The following is an 18,056-nucleotide window of genomic DNA, read 5'->3' on the forward strand; positions in this document are numbered from 1 at the left end:
TTTTTTTTTGTAGTTGTTGCTATGATATGATCCCTGTAAACATGTTAGTCTGGGCTTGTTCTTATTGCATCAAGGTGTTAATGAGAGAGGCCAAACGTGGTGCTATAGGAAAATGTGTGGCTTTTATCTCACTGAAGGTGTCCTGAGTCTTACACAGCATTAGGGTGCGTGTCCCACTCTGAGCCATTCAGCATTACAGATGAGGACTAACCCAAGTCGCTTAGAACAGTAAGGGGGGGAGGGAGGATGTGGTCTTTCTATTTATTTTATCCTTAAATAAAATACACTCATAACTCTGAAAATTCGTCGTAAAATCCTAGCTTTGTTTGGGTGCAGTTTGCAGCGTGAGCCTTTTCTAACTCCCTGCATACTTCCTGTGATGGCGGGTGGCTTAAGTTCTTCAAAGGAAGAACAGTTGCAGAATTTCCAAACAAATTAGTTTGCTCACATTGTAGATCTCTGAGAAAGCATGAACCTACTTTAACATTAGCAGTTTTCTTAATTTTATATTTCTCGTTTATATTTCTCATTTTAGAGAGGGAGAGTGTCCTTTAATGTCTTCCCATTAAATTCTCTATCTGTGTGAGAAAACCGAGGTTTCTTTTGGGGAATGGTCGTGTCCTTTCTAAAGGGTAGGCCTCTGACCTGTGCTGGAATCCCAAATTATTAGCAGTGCCGTGGAGGAGGATTGTGCCCAGCAACTCTCTAAATCAGACAGGGTAAAACATGCTGTCATTTCTCTGTGTAAGGCTGGTCCCAACGATGAATGAACTCTAGCACTGCAGTTTCAAAATAAAAAAGAATTCTTAACCAAAACCAAATGTCCTTCTCTACATCCGTGTGACTCCTTAAAGAATCCCAGAGAGCAGCCTGAGTACAGTGAAGTCCAGCCCTCCTGTGCATGTTTCTTATTTTACTCTGGTCTGTGCCACAAGTGTGGTCCTGCGGTTCCTGTCAGAGAGGGAGGAAGAGCCTGGTTAGTGCAAAGAATGTTCCTATTTGTTGGCTTAGAGAGGGAGGGAAAAAAAATATCTTTCATTCATAATACTTTGTTTATCTTGTGAACGGGTTCACAGTAATGGCTGCATACTGGATGTAATAAGATAAAATGACAGCATCTTAAACACTGGCAACATAGACATTCCTCAGGCAAGGCATGGAAAATCCAGGCTCTGAACTTGCACGAGGGAATATGTTAGAGGCTTTATCTTGGACATCTGTCAGATCTTAAGCTGCAGTACTTGCTTTAAAAAGAACGAGGTAAGTTTGTGGCACAGAAAAAAGAAAAGTGGCTCACACCTCTTTCTCTGCTGGTTAAGTTAGCAGACTAAAGAAGGCAGATTTTATCATTTTCAGGGTCACTGCTTCAGGAATCCATTATCTGTGTGTTGACATCACGTTGAAAGAGGAAAGCAGGCTGCAGTGTAGAAAGCACAGAAAGTGAGTTTTCCCTTCAGTGGAATGCACTGTGTTGACTTAAAAAAAAAAACTTGCAATGCTTTCCCTAAATGTACTGCAATTTCCTCTAACAAAAGAGAGAAAATGCAGTGAATTCACCTGCAATTGTAAGGAAGGACTTGCAGTAGACCGTCCCATAGCTGTTTACTTACACTGCAGAGAAGGCAGGCAGGCTTGAAAAAAAGTTCTGCCAATGATCCTGTTCAGGGTGGAGCTTAGGTACAGGAAATGTTTTAAATTATGCACTAGATACTCCGCAAAACGCTAAATGACCTTACAAAATATTGTGTGCGGTAAAGAGGGTGGCTTAACTCTGCCAATGCAGGTGTCTTTCCTTGGATTAATGGCACTTTGAAGAACATCTAAAAAGCCATTGATTTGTAGTTGTAAAATTTTCAGCTGATTATTGTCCTTTTGCTAGAAGGCACTGGTGAAAACATTGGGAGCTCTGCGGCACTGGGCATTGCTCAGTGCATCTGGACTCAGACCTAGCAAGGATAAGCTGAATATATGTAATATTTTTAAATTACAAATTTATCACCAGTTTTGCCTTCTTCGCTGTGGAGGTGTACAAACAAGTAAGAGCAGGTATGTTTCAAACCTCCTTCAGTCTGTAGTAAAAAGTACCTTTTGAAGTTTTCCTGCCTCTTTATTTTTGCGTTTCGCCCCTTTAAACCTGTGTTTCACCCCTCTTGCCTCCGGTAGGATGGCTCTCTAGAGCAGCCACTAGTATTAGCACCATACAGGCTTACTGTAGCCTCTACTCAAGTTCTTCCCACACTGAATTTGCCCCTCATTTTTCACAGTTCCTAGAGTTTTCATGTGAATCCACAGCTTTGCACTAGCTTCTAGCAAGGTACTGTTCAGATCTAGTAAAGCTTGGGAGTTTTCCTCAAAAAAAGCACTTAGGAGCATATTGTTTTGACTAAAATAAAGAGAGAAAGTGCTCAGGCCTTGTGCGAAGCAGGAATGTGAATCAGCAATGAGCAGAGAACAACCCTGTCTGATCTCCCCTTTCCCAAGGCAATACCTTAGATTTGCACTGGCAACTTCACATGAGAAGAGGAGCCAAAATGCTAGGGATAAAGCAAGTTCAGATCGTATGTGATCACCTAGGCACTCCTACATTCCACCTCTTTTAAATGCCTCGAAGTGATGATTGTAAGGAAACTAAGTTGTTCAACTTGAGGAGTGTTTAAAGCAGATTTTCCAGCCCTGCCCGACTGAGGTGTGAAGCCAGCACAAGTTGTGGGACTGCGCCAAAGGGACCAGACTGGCTTCTTTTGCACCTGGGAAAGGGGCTGCCTCACAGGAGATCCCAGCTCCTGTTTGCCTTCGTGGGCCAGAGTGAAGCAGGATGTGGCAGAAGACAATGCTGCCTGCGAGTGAATTGAGGCTTTGTGTCAAAAGAAACCTTGAAGTCTTGTGTATGATAATCAAGATGATTAGCGTACTCAGTCCTTGTGCTCCTGAGAATGTCAGCAAAGGTGTGGGGAGAAAAATGCTTTAGCAAGTTCTGTTTCCTTTATTAAGTTTCAGTAAGTTCTTCTTATGTTTGCTCACCTAGTCCTGGAATGATAAGGGAGAGATAGTATCAGCAGTTGCTATCTTCTTAAACCTAGGTGTGGAGTTTTGTTTCTCCTGACCACTTGCTCAGTAGAAAGGGATCTGTTGCAGGGCTGGAGTAGCTCTCTGCAGGTAAAGACAGGACCCCAAAACTTGTTTGTGGCAAATGCATTGCCATGTAGCTTGTGCAGGGTGCGTCAGTGGAGAAAATTTGTCCAGCTCAGCTGAGGAACTAACTGAAAAGCAAACAATATATGTTATAATGCAAACCAAGGCTGTCACCTGTGCTACATGAACAGGCAGTCTTGTGGATTGGCTTGGCAAGTTTGTAGGAGTTGGCAGGAAGAGGTTAATGCAAGCCAGGAGTTTGGAAGGAGATCCTGCAGCTGAATCACCTTCCACAGCTAAGGTGGAGGGAAGAGGCCACCAGCCCAGAGAAGCTGCGATCATCACTGCTCGTGAGCTCCTTCTTACCACCTGATTAACAGGACAGAGTGGTATTTATTAAGATTTCTGGCATTTAGTAGCTTGGTGACTTTATTAGCTCCCGCAGTGTCATTGGAAAGTTGGGTCTCAGCTCTAATGCTGTGCCCTAGGTGTGAAATTTCCAGTGGTAATTACAAATGTAAAATCCTGGGGGATGGGGGTGAGCTAGATTTGTGCTCCTGATAAATCCCCAGAGGAAAGCCAGCTTTCAAAGGAGATCTGTGATGTACCCTTCTGTGTGGTACATTTTGATTTTATGGTTTTTTTAATGTTGCCTTTCCGTTTAGAAACTGTTCATTTTTAGTGGGAACCTTATTTTGTTACTACTTTTGAGCCATGTTAGAAATAGTATGGTTTGAAAAACTTGACACCTAATGTAGTGAGCACTGAAATAAGCCTTTAGGAAAAGTGAGCTGTCTTTCCCAGCAGTTGTTCAAGCCAGCTTTAGATCAACCCCAAACTCTGTTTCATGGAGATGAAAGACTGACTAGCTACACAGCACTACCTGCACCAGAAAACATAATGCGATTGTGTGAGTATCTTGGGAGTCTGGGGCAAACCCCTTGCTCTGATAGCAGTGCTCTTCAGCAGGGGAGCTCCTTGGCTGTGTAATCCTTTGATCTGCAGTGATCCAAATAGGTTTGGTCTGGGTTCCAGTTTGGCATAAAGAGACACACACATGGTTTCTATTTTTAAGTGGTCAATGATAATCGGCTTCGATAATATTGGGATCTGTATGCATAGATTGGTTCCCATCCAGGCTGCAGAACAGCAGGAACATTTTCCTGTTTGTTTTTCTATCTGAAGCAGGGCTTCCCCACAGCTTTTCCTGCCATAACATTTTATCCCCACATCCCTGCCTATGCCCAAGGATAAACATTGCGCTCCCACTGTGAGCTGACAGGTTTGCAGGAGTTGCTGAACTACTGTCTTGTGCTAGGCTGCTGCACCCAGGATCCTCTGAAGTTATATGGGTGACCTTTGAAAAGACAGTTTCAACAGCTGTCTTCCCTCTTGCAAGATTTACTTTTTAAAGGATTTCAGTCTCTTTCTATCGGTGACCTGCATAGCTACAGGCAGTGATTACTGAATGAAGGACATCCTACTTTGCCTACCAAATTGGTCACTGGCACTTCTTGTCATGGTAATTTCTGTTAAAGGTGAAATGCAGGGAAGGCTGAATTTCATTCCAGATGAAATATGTCTGGTTTACATGGGTACTTTTTTTACTTCACCCTCTCAGATCCACTAAAGTGTGCATTTCTGTGACAGCTGGGCCTTTGTTCTTTGCAATGTAAAGATTCCTGCAAACGTATCTGAATCTTAGACTCAGCTTTAGGGCATTTTGGTGAAACACTTCTCTGTCTAGAAATATTTCAAATTTGCAGGTTATACAGACGTTCTTGCCAACTAATTGAGTGTTTAATTTAGGGGTTTACTTGGAGGAAATGACTGGGCAAGTGTTGTAACTAACATGCCCAGGTTCTTCCTTAAAATGGACATTTGTAGCAAATCACTTGCCTAGGACTTCTACTTGTCTACTTATAAAACCAACTGGTCAAATTTCAACTCTGCACATCCCCTTGTAGCTCAGAACCAATGCAGAGAATCAGAGTGAGACAAGGCTACTTTGAACCACCTTATAATTTCTGCACTTTCCAGAACTAAAACCTACAGTTACATTGCAGAAATTGTGAAATGACATGTAGCAGGGCATGGGGAATTTGTTTCATGCCCTTCCTTCGGACGAGGACGGATCACATGAGTACAGTCAGAAGTGAAAGCCATGTTTCAGTGACCATGTGTGTTGTCTGTTAATTTTAATACATGTAAACTATCTATGTGTGTTGTCTGTTAATTTTAATACATGTAAACTATCTAGCTTTGCCTCTGAGCTTTTTAAATGTTTGCTTAAATGATGTATAGCAAACCCATAGAAGAAGGTTTTGCAGAAGGTTCTGGAATAATTTTGTCTATGAAGGATAAACTTAAAAAACACCCAGTAACTTAAAGTATTCAAACCTTTCACTCCTGTTCTTTCCCAATCCTGCAATTAATAGAACCCCATGAAACTAAATACGAGATTTTGAGGAAAACTTAACAGAAAGGTCTCGTGAAAGACTTTCTTTCAGGATGGACAGTGAGAAATAAAGTTAGCTTGTATTTTCCCTGTTTTGAAGGGCTATTCAGGACAGTACGGCAACTCTATCTTTACTGCTAGATAAACTGTTACCATGGCTCAAGATTAAATGACTGAGACATTTCTCATTGTTAGAGGAATAAACCAGGTTTTTATAATCCCATAGCTACTGAAGGCAACGCTTGTCTCCAATTCCTGCTGTCTCTTGCAAAAAGCTCTGAAATTTCTTTTACGTCTTCAAAATTTCCAGAAATTTACTTTTCTGGTTATAGGTTTTGGCACTTCTGAATGTACAGAAGGCAAGTTGAAAGAACAGGGGTAAGGTATTTCTACTTTTCCGATCAGTATTGATACAGTTGAGAAAGTAAACATTTAAATTGGATTTGACTCCTCACTGAAATAACATAAAATTTACAAGTCTAAGCTGTTGCCTTGGGCTTTTTGTAGTCTGTTTTCTTCAGTTTCTGTTTAGATTGTTTGTAATATATATTTTTTTAACTGTGTGTTTAAGAAGCTTAATTTTAAAACAGATCTCTAGGCTCTGGAGCAGAATTTTGTTTAAAAAGGGGCAATTCTGTTACTTTTTGTGGCTCTGAAATTGTGAAGTAAACTAAGCTTGTAAGCAAATATTTTCACATGAGACAGTAAGGTATTTTGAATACCCTGGGGTGATTTGTCGCCGGAGTTAGAACAGTAAAATGATTTGTATGATGTTCTTAACTGGCGTCAGTCCCATAGCTCTGCAAATGTGGAAGTGCAGCTGTTTGTGCTGGGACAGGAACTGGCCCTTTTGTGTTTCTGCACTGGATGTCTCAAATAAGCTAAACATTACAGACCATCCCAACGTTTTGTAGGCATGTTGTAACCATGAAAGAGTACGGGCTCCTATTCCAAATATTTTTGCTATCCAAGAGCCCTATTCAAATTGATTGTGGGTTTTGCCATTAACTTGTGTGGAGAGTGGGGCAATAAAAAAAAAAAAGACTATGGACTGAGATGAAAGTGGTGATAAAAAGCCAGAACAATGGTAGGCTTTCATTCCTGAGTGTTTCCTTAAATCTGTTTTGTGATTTCCTCCTTTCTCTTCTCAGTTTCTTTTGTCTTTCTGTTTTCTGTTGGATGCATGCTTTGTCTATTAAAGTGGATGAAATGCTACCTAAGCTAAGTAGGAATGGTGAAGAAAATAAAATCACAAATATGCAGCATGATTCACAAAATTCCCATTTCCTATTCTCTGTACTAAACTACTCTTCCGTGATATCCCAGCGCAGGATGTGGGGTTTGGTAGGTACACCCCTTCTGCTCAGAGCCTGAATTTCATGTAAGAATTCACTGAAAGAGTATTTGGTTACTAACGGCTCTGAAGGTCTTTTTGCTCCTGTTTAAATTGAACTGAGAAGTATTAAGTAGCAGGGTATGACAATGACATATTTTTTCCTTACGTGAAAATGAATTTATCTTGTTGAATAGACAGGTTTGGGAAAACTGTTAAGCCAAATATTGGGAATTAGTCTCTGTAAACTTTAAAAGCTGTGGCGAAGGAGATAGAATAAGGTCAGGTGGTTTAGAATCTGCTTTGCCCTTCCCACAAAAAAATCGAATCTGGAATTTTGTAGCTGTGTCTGGCAGGTAACGGTCCTTTTCCCAGTGTTGTCCAAGTGAAGTGACATAACTCCAAAGATGAAAATTATTTAATAATTAATAGGTAAATAACTCCCCTCCCAACTCAAAATCAGCCCTCTCAAAGTAAAGGGTCAACCATGGGGAAGGTAAGAAACCCATGGATTACTCTGCATTTCAGTAGCTCTGGGATTCAGTGCAACAAGGAAAAGGTGGCAGCCTGGCATGCAGAAGCAGAGGATGATGTGTGCTCCCCACCCGATGCTTTGGGGAGGAGGGCCTTGCTCTTAACTCAGCTTTGAGCATGTCATTTCATTCACGTACAGAACACAGTAGCACCCAAAGTAATTCTGGCTCTACTGTCCTGTGTGATAGCCTGCATGTAATTAAGGAGGGCATGTGAGCTTCAAATTGCTTGCTGCTCCTAAAAATGAATATAACTGAGTCCTTGCGCTTCTCTCAGAGGAGAAAAGGCAAGAGGGATGGTGAGCACTCGTGCTTGTGACTTTTGATGTGGAGCCTAAGGTCGCGATGGCTGGGAGAACCCACGTTAACACAAAAGGCCTTGTACACTTGCTGCTGGAATGAGGGTATCCCGGGCTGAGAGCCTCCTTTGTTGAAAGAGAACTACTGTAGCCAAACTAATATTAACCAGTCTCGTAGACGTGCTGAATGCCCCACTGTTTGACTTGGAGAGAAGCTTAAAGAAAAAGGCCCTTCAGTTTTTGAGGGGAACAGTACAGTTAAGCAGACACTCAGGCAGTTGCTGTGGCACAGTCTAGGGGCCGCGTTCGTGGCTTTTCAAAGGTCTTGTGAAAGATCTGGCGTTGCCAAGTGGCCTTTTCATGAGATAACTGGAAATGCTGGTAATTCCATGTTCAGTCAAGTTTGTTTTGTTCCTAATGATATGAACTGGAACCCTTGAAAGCACAGGCCCAGTTACGTGTACATGACAAAACGTACATTGAACAGGGTCAGTTTTCTGTTTGACATTATATCAGAATGCACGGTCCTGCACTGCTTTTAATAACAGTCTATTAAGGCTGGGGGTGTGGAGTGGGCACGAGGTCATGAATTTGGTTTCTTACTTGCAGGTTTTGAATGCTTCCTATGTTAGCAAACAGGAAAAGTGTCATCCCAAATGGCATTGCACAGGAATCCTATTTGGTGGCTTGCAGAGACTGCAAACATCTCTGCCTTGGCTGTTGTCAGAATGGCCAGGCATATGTTTCTGAGGATTGTTTTGGTCGTTGGGGGTTGGCTTCTTTTTTCTTGTCTGTTTTAGTTCTATCGGAACTGAGTTTTCAGGCAGAATAGCCAGAGAATTACATACCCAAGAGACAGTGAGGAGAGTGTAGTGGCAAGGTACAAAAATTAACTGTATTACCACAGCATTGTAATCACAAGCAAGGGGGGTGGCCTTATGCCTGCAAAGATTAAACAAAACAATGTACTGTTACAGACAGATTTAAGAGGTTCTCTGAATGAAATAAATGCCAGCTTCCCAGATTTTTCTTGAAAAAAACCCCCTATGGTTTAAAAAAGATAGGGAAATTTAACTTAAGGTCTTGGCAAACTCTTCAGAAAATTAGCCAATATGCGGATCGCGCTTCTCAGATAATCTAAACCAAGACAGTCCCATTAAAGGCAATGAAATTGCGCAGCAATACAGTGCCAAGGGACTTGCTCGTGGGATTTTCTCTCCCACCTACAGGCCTGCTCCTTCATTCTTCTCAAATGACGACTCTTCTTTGGTTCCCGTATGGTTGGCTTCAGCCTTCCCCTTCCAAAAAATCCCAAAGTCCAGTTCTTAGTGTTCATTTTGTCCAGGCAGTGTTTCCAGTTTTTGAAAACATGATGTGATTGTGATTTGTTTTCAGGAAAAAAGGAAAGTGAAATCATGGCTGTCATCTGTAGTCAACTAACTGTGTTTTACTTTGGGTAACAATTCTGCGTCTAGTTTAGTATCTTTCCACAGTTATTTCCAGGGAAACTAGAGTACTCGGGTGGTGCAGCGGCGATTTCTTTCGGGGTGTGTTCTTCTTTTCAGCTTTTCCAAATTGTCTGGCAATATAATGATAGACACTGCTCTGAAATCACGGATGTGACTAGCTTTTCATTACAATTTAACATGAGTAATAGCTATTATGGAATGGCAATTAAGTAAGGCTCTGAATAAATAGGGGAGGTGTCTAGGAACATCAGATGTTGGTTTCATTCTGAACTTCTGACCTTTCAGTTATTCTCATGCATGGGGAGTTCAATAATTTGTGTTAACCTCTCTGTGTCTCATGTTGTTTAAATAAAAGTAGTTCCTTGGGATGGCAGTGTCTGCACCCACAGTGCAGGTGGGTACACCCACTCTCGCCCCCTGTGTCAAGGGGGCTGTGCCATGCCCCTGCACGCCAAAGTTGGAGGCGCTGATGAAAGCCATGGGGTACATGGCAGGTCTTTGGTTAAGTGGATGACGTCTAATTGGATTGAGGCTCTAATCGTGGGCCCAAAGGAGAAGGAAAGGGTGTCAGGCACTGTTTTAGCTGTGGCTGTGGGAACTGCTGTATTTGCTTTCTCAGAGGTGAGTTGTACCCCATTCCCTCTCTCTCTTCACAGGATTTGTTCACCCTGTGGGGTGAGTGTTGCATTTCATCCTCATGGCCTCGCCTGGTAACAGGAAGCTGTGTTTCACTTTTAGCTCAAGGAAGTAATCTTAGAGAATTGGCAGTGCCCGTAGACAATTTCCTGACTGTTCCCTAGGTGATGTCCTGGCCGCTGTCACTTCCACAGGTGCACTGTTAATCCATCAGCCTCTAATAGCAGATTATGTGCTGGTTGCATCTGGACGTGATTGCCTTAGTCCATACAGAAGCAGTTCACAGAGCAAGATACGGAAATCGTGACACATTTTTTCCATAAATCCGCTGCTGCTCACATGTTATTAAATGCTTCTCTCTCTGTCTCTGTCCTAAAATCAATATGTTAAGAGTGATGCCTGGTATGGTAAATTATAAATTATATAAATCCTTACTTACTGGAACATTTGCTCCTAAGAGGTGAGTTGCACTGATATTTACCAGCACGTCGATGCTAATAATGCTCTGCCACTTGAAAGATGCTTATGTATTCTCTGTGCCTGGGGCCAGCTGTGTTCCAGCCAGTTCCTCACTGCAGATACTCCTTTTTTTTTTTTTTTTTTTTTTCCCCTAAACAAAAGCAGTTGCAAGTTGTCCTGGAGAACAGACAACACTTAAGGACACCTGATATGTAAAATCTTTAGCCATGCAGTGTGTCCTGGCAGTGGCATCCTCCATAGGGATGAAACACAGTTCTGCACTGGTTCCAGGAGAGCTGCTGTCTCTGGGCTGGGTATGGCAGGGGTGGGACAAGCAATGCAGGATAATACAGCTGCTGAGAGGGGACTTTTCCCCCATTTTTCCTGAATCACCAGAATGACTAGACAGAGTGGTGCAGTCTCTGCAGCACCCGTTTCAGTGGGCTGAGTACGGGGTGTCCTGTGCCTCTCCTCCAGTCTCCCTGAGTGTGGCTGATCCCAGCTGGTTCCTAGCAGTTGTTAAGTGTCCGTCTGTGAACCACCTAATGCCAGAACACCTTTTGTTTTCTGTGCTACACGAGTCATCTCTCCCTTCTGGTTTAGCTCCTGTTGCCATGTTTAAAACCATTTCCGTGGCACCAGCTGCAAGTCACTGTGGACTTCATATTCATAAGTGTATTCGCGGAGCTTTTTCCTGTGCATTAGTCTTGTGCATTTGACTTGGGCTGAAATGTGCCCATAGGTTTGGAGACCTGAAAACCAGAGAGTTGTCATGTCTCAGGCTTTAGGAACACAAATGAGGCACACACGATCTTTGCAAGATGCCATAAATGCATTTTTATGCCTGTGTACACATGTGTATCTGTGATTTGGCTATGAAGGTGTGTAAGTGGGTATAGACACAAAAATGGTCTTAGTTCAAAGCACCTATTTGCATATGTAAGGCAAATCTGCAATAGTTTTGTGCTTAATCAATACTGGAATTATTTTTTTAATGACATTAATATTACATTAACAGATAATTGGGAGCATTAATCAGAGTACAAAAACTTCTGAAAGCTGTGTTTCCTTTATTAATTGGCGTGTTTCATAGTCTGTTTTTTAAACAAACAACACTTTCACATTTTGAGAGAGGGAAAAGCCCAGAGCATAGAGCCCACATGCAGTGTGATTAAGGAGACATCTGTGAAATTACTTTGAATCAGGAGTGTTTGGGTTGTTCTTATATATTGATTATGCTGAGCTGATGATGTCTGGCACTTAATTTTCTCAGTGTGCTAAAAATTAAAGTAAGTGAAGATAAATTATTGCGAGCTCTCATGGATAACTTCAACAAAAAGCTGCAACTTTGTACCCACGTGGAGCTTTTCAGTTTGTGTAGTCAATGCATTGCACAATCAGTACAACTCACAGGTCCACTTCTAAGACCAGAAAAACAAGTGATGTTTCTGGATGAAGATACAAGCATTGAAAGTATAATTTTACCCAGCTAATTCCTTCAAATTTGCATCACCTTTTAAAACTCAGAGACATCTCTGAGAGTTTGAAACAAAGGGGTTTTTTTTTCTGGTACTGCTTTGAAAGTTACCACGTGGGCAGGAAATACTGTGCTGGAAAGGTATCGTTTTTTCCCCACTCTTGCATAACTCCAAAGGCTAAAATGGTTTTGGTTAAATATGCCACATTGTCCCACAAAAGCAGATCAGTAAATGACCTTTGGATTGGAATCAAACAGACCAGCAGGAAAATTTTGAGGTGAGGAATTAGAATGTATGTGCAACTTGTTCCTCAGAAGTCCCTAGAAAACAGGTATGGCATGAAAAGAAAGATTTATTACTTTTTTAATTGCCCTGTGGATTTCTTGAAAAAGAACTTTAATATACTGATAGGAATGTGTGTGTTAAAGTTTACATTGTGGTTCAGTTTTCTGGAGCTTTTCTTAAGCAAGCAAACAGGTGGAGGCATCAATTCTGCCAGTCTCAAGAGACAACTCCAGGACTTCAGCTGGTGCTTTGTATGATGGGTTTGCAGATTAGAGCCAGAGAAGATTAGGGATTTTTTTTTAGCTCTAATGCTTCTTATTAGCAGTTTGTTTCAAATCTCGTTAAAATTCATGCATTTTTAAAACCCCCTTCTTAGAAATAACTGCATGTTGTAAATGCCATAGTTCCTTCAGTTATACAAGTAATTTTTATAGTAAGCTACAATATTTTTATTGCTCTTACTCATTCAGCTTTCACCTTTGGGATTTAGCTTAGATCTCAGGCTTGCTGAACCATTGCCTGGCCTACCTGTGGTGTTTCTGCTTTTAGTCGGCAACCTGTCAGCATAGTGCATCTGACTCTACAATACAGCGTGCAATTAACAATAGTAAATTATTGTGTAACCATGGAAACTGGATGAACTCAACATGTTGTTCATCAAGGCTATGAAATCAACTGCTATTAATCCCTGATCAACACAGTGGTTGTTTAAATACATGTTCTTCCATTTAAAATGTCTGTGATAATGAAAATTATAATTTAACAGCAATTAATTATAATGATAACATCTCTTAGCACAGAGGTTTAATATTTTGAAAGGATTAAATTCATTCATCATAGATTTATTTATTTTCTACTCATGCTTTTCTGTCATTAAAGTGAAATTAGATTTAAACATGAAACCAACAAAGGTTTGGCATTTCTTTCATCTATTCTTCTTTCTGATTGCAATGAGTTTTTAAAGAAGCATGGTCAAAACATACCACAGCTTTGACTTTTTTCTCCATGTAATGTCTCAACTTGTGCCTGAGATGAAAGAGAAGATCCCAGAGCTCTCTGAAATCCCTCAGTGGGTTTCCATAGGAATACTAGCAGTTCAGTCTTCTGTCCTATTCTTGTTTAAGCTTGCTAAAATTCACAGAATCACAGAATACTTTGAGTTGGACAAGTAGTTTATTTGGTCCAGCACACCGACTCGAAACAGAGTCAACTTTAGTGTTAGATCTGGTTGCTTAGGGATTTGGTTTGTTGAGATTTGAATATCCCTGAGGATGGAGATCCCACAGCCTGTGGGGGATCCAGTGTCTAAACACTCTCATGGTAACAGCTTTCTTCTTGGTACCCCATCAGAATTACACAGTCTTGCAGCACCAGCAAGTTGTCTTCTTCCCGAGTGGTGCATGCCTCTCTAGGCTTCTCTCCACAGTGTCTGGGTTTGCTCTGTAAAAGATGGATTTCGGCATCCATTCTGCTGTCTTCACAGTGAATGCTGAGACCTGATGCCCATCCCTTACTGACTCATCTCTGGTTAACAGTTACAATTTCATATTTCCAAATACCCAGATAAGGAGGATCCTAGTCTGGTCACATAGTTGAGTTGTAGAAATAGCAGAGTGCTCGTTGTCTTTTGTGAGTACTGTTGCATTACCTGCAGGAGAGGGAGGAGTACTGAAAGGAAAAGAGAATAACAGAAGTCATAAAAGAAAACCAAACCAACTCCTTCTTCCTACGCTTGTTTTTTTCTCCTATAGACAAGCGGGAATCCACTGTAAAAATCTTTCATTCTGCTGGGTTTGCTGAAAATGGGAAGAAATAACATGGACCTTATGTAGAGAAGTGCCTGTGCCAAGCCTTCCTCTTACCCTCACTAATGCTGCCAATCAGACAGTGGTTTGGGCAAGTATGGAAAACAGCAGCACTACACCCCTGCCTCCCCAGAACCCCCCTGGCACTTCCCTGCATTATGCTCATAATGTTTTTTAAAGGAAACAGCAAAGACCCCACAAGATTGTGTGTACTTGAAATAGTGCAGTGACCTCAGGTTTTCATTGTTCTTCTGTGGGAATTTCGCAGTCAGTGTCCTGGGACAGGCCGATGCTTTTTCCATGCTCCTTTTAACTGAAGTGGTTTGTCTTTTACGCAGAGGGAAAAATGGCAGTGAGTGTAAACCACTAGCATCAAATCAGCCATAAGGCATTTGTGTCCTTTAAGTTAAATGCTGACAACGCTGAGGTGGTTTTCATGCTGGTTTTTAAGGGAGGTCCATTTGAACTCTATACTGCACACTTATTGGGCCATAAATTTATTCTTTTATTCAACTGTAATTTTACTATTTTGCTGTAAGGATGGTTTTGTAATATCTTTCTCCAAATGCACTTTGGGGATCAGGCCTTGGTCCTCTTGAGCATTCTTCTCATAATGGACTTCAACAACGTGAGTAGTTATATTTAAAGCGGAAGATGGGTGTAGGTGTTTTCAAGAGCAGCACCTAGAAGTGTTAAACCATTTTAATAATCCACTAGAAAGGTTGCATTTCTGTAGCTGCTTTACATTTCATACAAAAGAACAAGAAGTCAGCTGGTGTCCTAGAGTACCAGGGGAAAAAAACCTGAATGGTTAATGTTTATGAAACGGGCTGTGTGACGGTGTTTTCCATAGCAAGGAGCTGGTGGTCAATATGTGGGAGATATTTACACAAATTTGTGTTCCAGTTTTCCTGAAGTTAAACAAGCAGTTCACATAGCTCGCACCAATGTAAGGAGTGCTGAGCACATATGTTCTCTAAATCTGCTTATATATGTCACTTCTGTCTTCTGAATTAATAATAATAAAAAAAGAAATAGGCTGAGTTCTTCCACCAATTTAATCTGTTAAACCACATAGCTTTTATGTTTCATTTATTTACTGTGGGAGACTGTACAGATGAACATAATCATCCTTCTACATGAATCCGAAGCTGGCTTTCAGGAGGTTTATTTTTGTATTGCTGACACCAAACTGCTATAAACTCTGTGTAAAAATAAAGACAATGAAGGGACCTGCCCTTCCACACCCCGTAATGCTTGGCTGGCTACCGGGCATTGTTCTGTGCATCATTTTATTGTGTGAGTGAGGTTTAGTGACATCAAAGAGAGAAAGCAGCAGAATTGGTTTTTTTTCACATGCTGCATTATGTAGCTTTCCCTTTTTTCTTTTCAGAGCATTTTCAGCAGTGAAAGTAGTCACATGCTGTAGTGTTTAATAGAGAAGGGTAGATATTTAATAGGATTTAGAAGCTGGATGGTGCTTCCTAGTAAAAGAGAATGGATTGCTAAACACACCCCTGACTTCTGAACAATAGTGTCTGTGTAGCAGAGTCGGGAAAGCAGCAAGGATTTTGCTCCTAATGAAAATCACCAGCTAAACACAGCATGAACAAAATCGCCTCGTTGCTTTGTCATCTTTAACATTCGCAATCAGGTTCTTGTCCAAGTCATGTCTGAGCATGTAAAAGCTTTGGCATAATCTCACCGTTTTTGATGGGGAAGTCACTCCACAGATTACTTCATGTCATAAAATAACCGTAACAAATACGTCCTACTTGCATCAAAGCCATCAGCTGCAGTCATTCTTCTATGTTAAACTGTCTGCAAGACTGAAGTAAAAATGGAGATGCCTGTTTATTTAAAGTTCACCTGTTGTTTCTAAGCATTGGACCCACATGTTTCGTGTTTTTTGTCGAAGGTGTGTGTTTGTTTGACTTCCTGCAGGTTTCATTCTAGGCTGTTGCTTACCTCTGCACACGTGTGTTACAGACTTGTGTTTTCTACAGTAAGCTCCTTCTTGTCCATTTTCGTCAGCCCCCATTTTCAGTCCTGACCCGTTACCTGCAGCTGGAGAAAAGCAGCACAACTGTTCAGTGTTACTGCCTTACTGCTAAAGGGGAGTCATAGGACACTTGAATATTGAAATGAGTTTTATTTCCTTTTTTCTAGAGACACCCAATAGTCCTCCTGAGTGAGTGTTCCTTCCTCCTTCCATAATTTTCTTCCCTGTTGATCGATTCCGATACACTTTAATGTAGACTTTCTGTGCCTGACTGTGCATGCTTAGGCATTGCTTAGGCATTGTTCTCTTGGGCTTCTTACTGCCACGTGTACTAATATAGAGTGTATGGGGACCATGTGAAAAGGCCATCATTTCGTGTTTACCCGAGCAGATGTTTCTCTCCTCAGCTGATGCAGTACAGATACACAGAGATGCTTTTTTCCCCCATTTGGGTTATATTTAGCGTTGCATCAGTTGACTGATGTGCATTGCCCCACAGCCCAGCGGGCCAGCAGTCCTACGGAGGGTCCCAGCCGAGGGTGTCGCCCCAGTGTGGGGTCCTGCTAGGCTCTCAGGAGCACACAAGCCCCAACCTCAGCGTCCTTCCCCAGCATGGATCGCAGGCCAAGGCTGCCGGTAGTCCCTAGCCTTCCTCTGAGCACGCAGCCCTCAGTTTGGACAGGAAATTTAAGGACCAGGAGCCACTGGTGGTGTTCTTTTCCTCAAGGCAGTTCTAGGGTGACTGAAGGAGCTCTTGCTTGGTCCTGTTGATCTGCTGAGGGGTCTGTGTATAGGGGAGTTATTTTCTATAAGTCTGTGTTCAAGCCTGCCTGAAACAACAGAGATTAGACCTGTATTAGAATTATTTCATGTTCAGAATTGGTTGTCTGCTACTGTAACGTGGTGAAGATTATCGCAGTGCATGCATTCATGTTGTTTCCTGATAAAATCTTGTTAGATCACCACATTCTGGTCACAGGAGCTTATCTGCCATTCTGCCAGGCATCTTCCTCAATTGAAAAACTTCCAGGCATGGCTGGAATTTGTGAAGCTGTGAATATTACTGGCTATTTAACTCCATGTCCTTGCATCTATGAGAAAATGTAGAGTGATATCCTGCACCCTGAAAACTTGCAGTAAATGGGAATATCGTCCTGTGAAAGGAAGCTCTGTTTTCTTTTTGCATGGTTAACGTAGGTTACGATCTGGGGAGCTCTGGGAAGCTGTGCATAATTGGTTATCAGCAAAAGTGGTGTGCGCCTGGAGCAACGCTCAGCTGATCTTTGTCTGAGTCAGTGTGTTTAGCAATGCTTCACATAGGGTGCACACTGGCTGCATTTGCTATAGTGAAAAATAATAATTTTAACCTGGAAAAATTACTTTCAAAATCAAAAAAGACGTAAACCTGCCGGAGACAGAGCTTTTGAAGTTAGGGATTAAGACTCATCCTTAATTTGTCTTGCTTGAGGTATTACAGGGATCCACGAACAGTGGTGATGCATAGAGCAAGCTGTGTGCCGCTGGGCTCAGCAGGGAGGATTTCAGTGCTGCTGACGGCTGGGCTGTCCCAAGGCGGCTGCGCTCACACTAAGCGCCCAGCAGCAGCCTTAGACACTTGGTGCTCCTTTCAGCTTGCCTTTTGTGCTCTAATTTCTCCGTTTTCTTCAGTAGCATTTCAGCTCCTCTGAGAGCACCCCCTTTGCTGTTTATCTGACTGGGTGCAGAGGCGTTTGCTGTCCTGGGCTGGCAGGAGCTGTTGGATGCTTGAAGTAGTTTTACCTGCACAGGGCTGGCAGCAGTGTGCGCCAAACATATTTGCCATTCAGTTTGAAAGAGATTCAAGGTCAGTTTGTTGAAAATGTGGTTTGACCGGTATGGAAGGGAGCAGATTGACTTCAAGCTGTTTTTAGAAAACAAGCAGCCACACAGGTAACCTTTGCCACAGCAGCAGTTAGTGCTGCAGTCATGCAAAGGGACTGGGGCTGATAACGCTTTCTGGCATGTGGGAGTAGCAAAGGGGTCACGGGGCCCACGTTCCTCTCAGCCAGCCTCTGCAGCTGTGCGTTTTCCAGGGCAGTTATTAAGACAAATTCACCATTATTCTGGCGCAGCCCCATTGAGTTCACTGGAGTGAACTCAGTGGAGTTGAGCGTGTGACCAAGGGGGA

The 18,056-nt window shown here is 42.1% G+C and overlaps 1 protein-coding gene across 7 annotated transcripts in view; it reads left to right on the forward strand.

Annotated features, from left to right (window-relative positions):
- SPTBN1 (spectrin beta, non-erythrocytic 1) overlaps positions 1 to 18,056 on the forward strand; it is a 135,930-nt gene that overhangs the window by 57,931 nt on the left and 59,943 nt on the right. The window contains exon 1 of one of the 7 annotated variants that reach the window (XM_040612407.1): positions 12,048 to 12,128. The exons of the other annotated variants lie outside the window; for them this stretch is intronic. The gene's annotated coding sequence lies outside the window, so the exon portion shown is untranslated. Of the gene's footprint in view, positions 1 to 12,047; positions 12,129 to 18,056 lie in introns of those variants that run through there. 7 annotated transcript variants of the gene reach the window in all.

The sequence above is a fragment of the Falco naumanni genome, chromosome 12 (genome assembly GCF_017639655.2).
Source record: "Falco naumanni isolate bFalNau1 chromosome 12, bFalNau1.pat, whole genome shotgun sequence".
NCBI lineage: Eukaryota > Metazoa > Chordata > Aves > Falconiformes > Falconidae > Falco > Falco naumanni.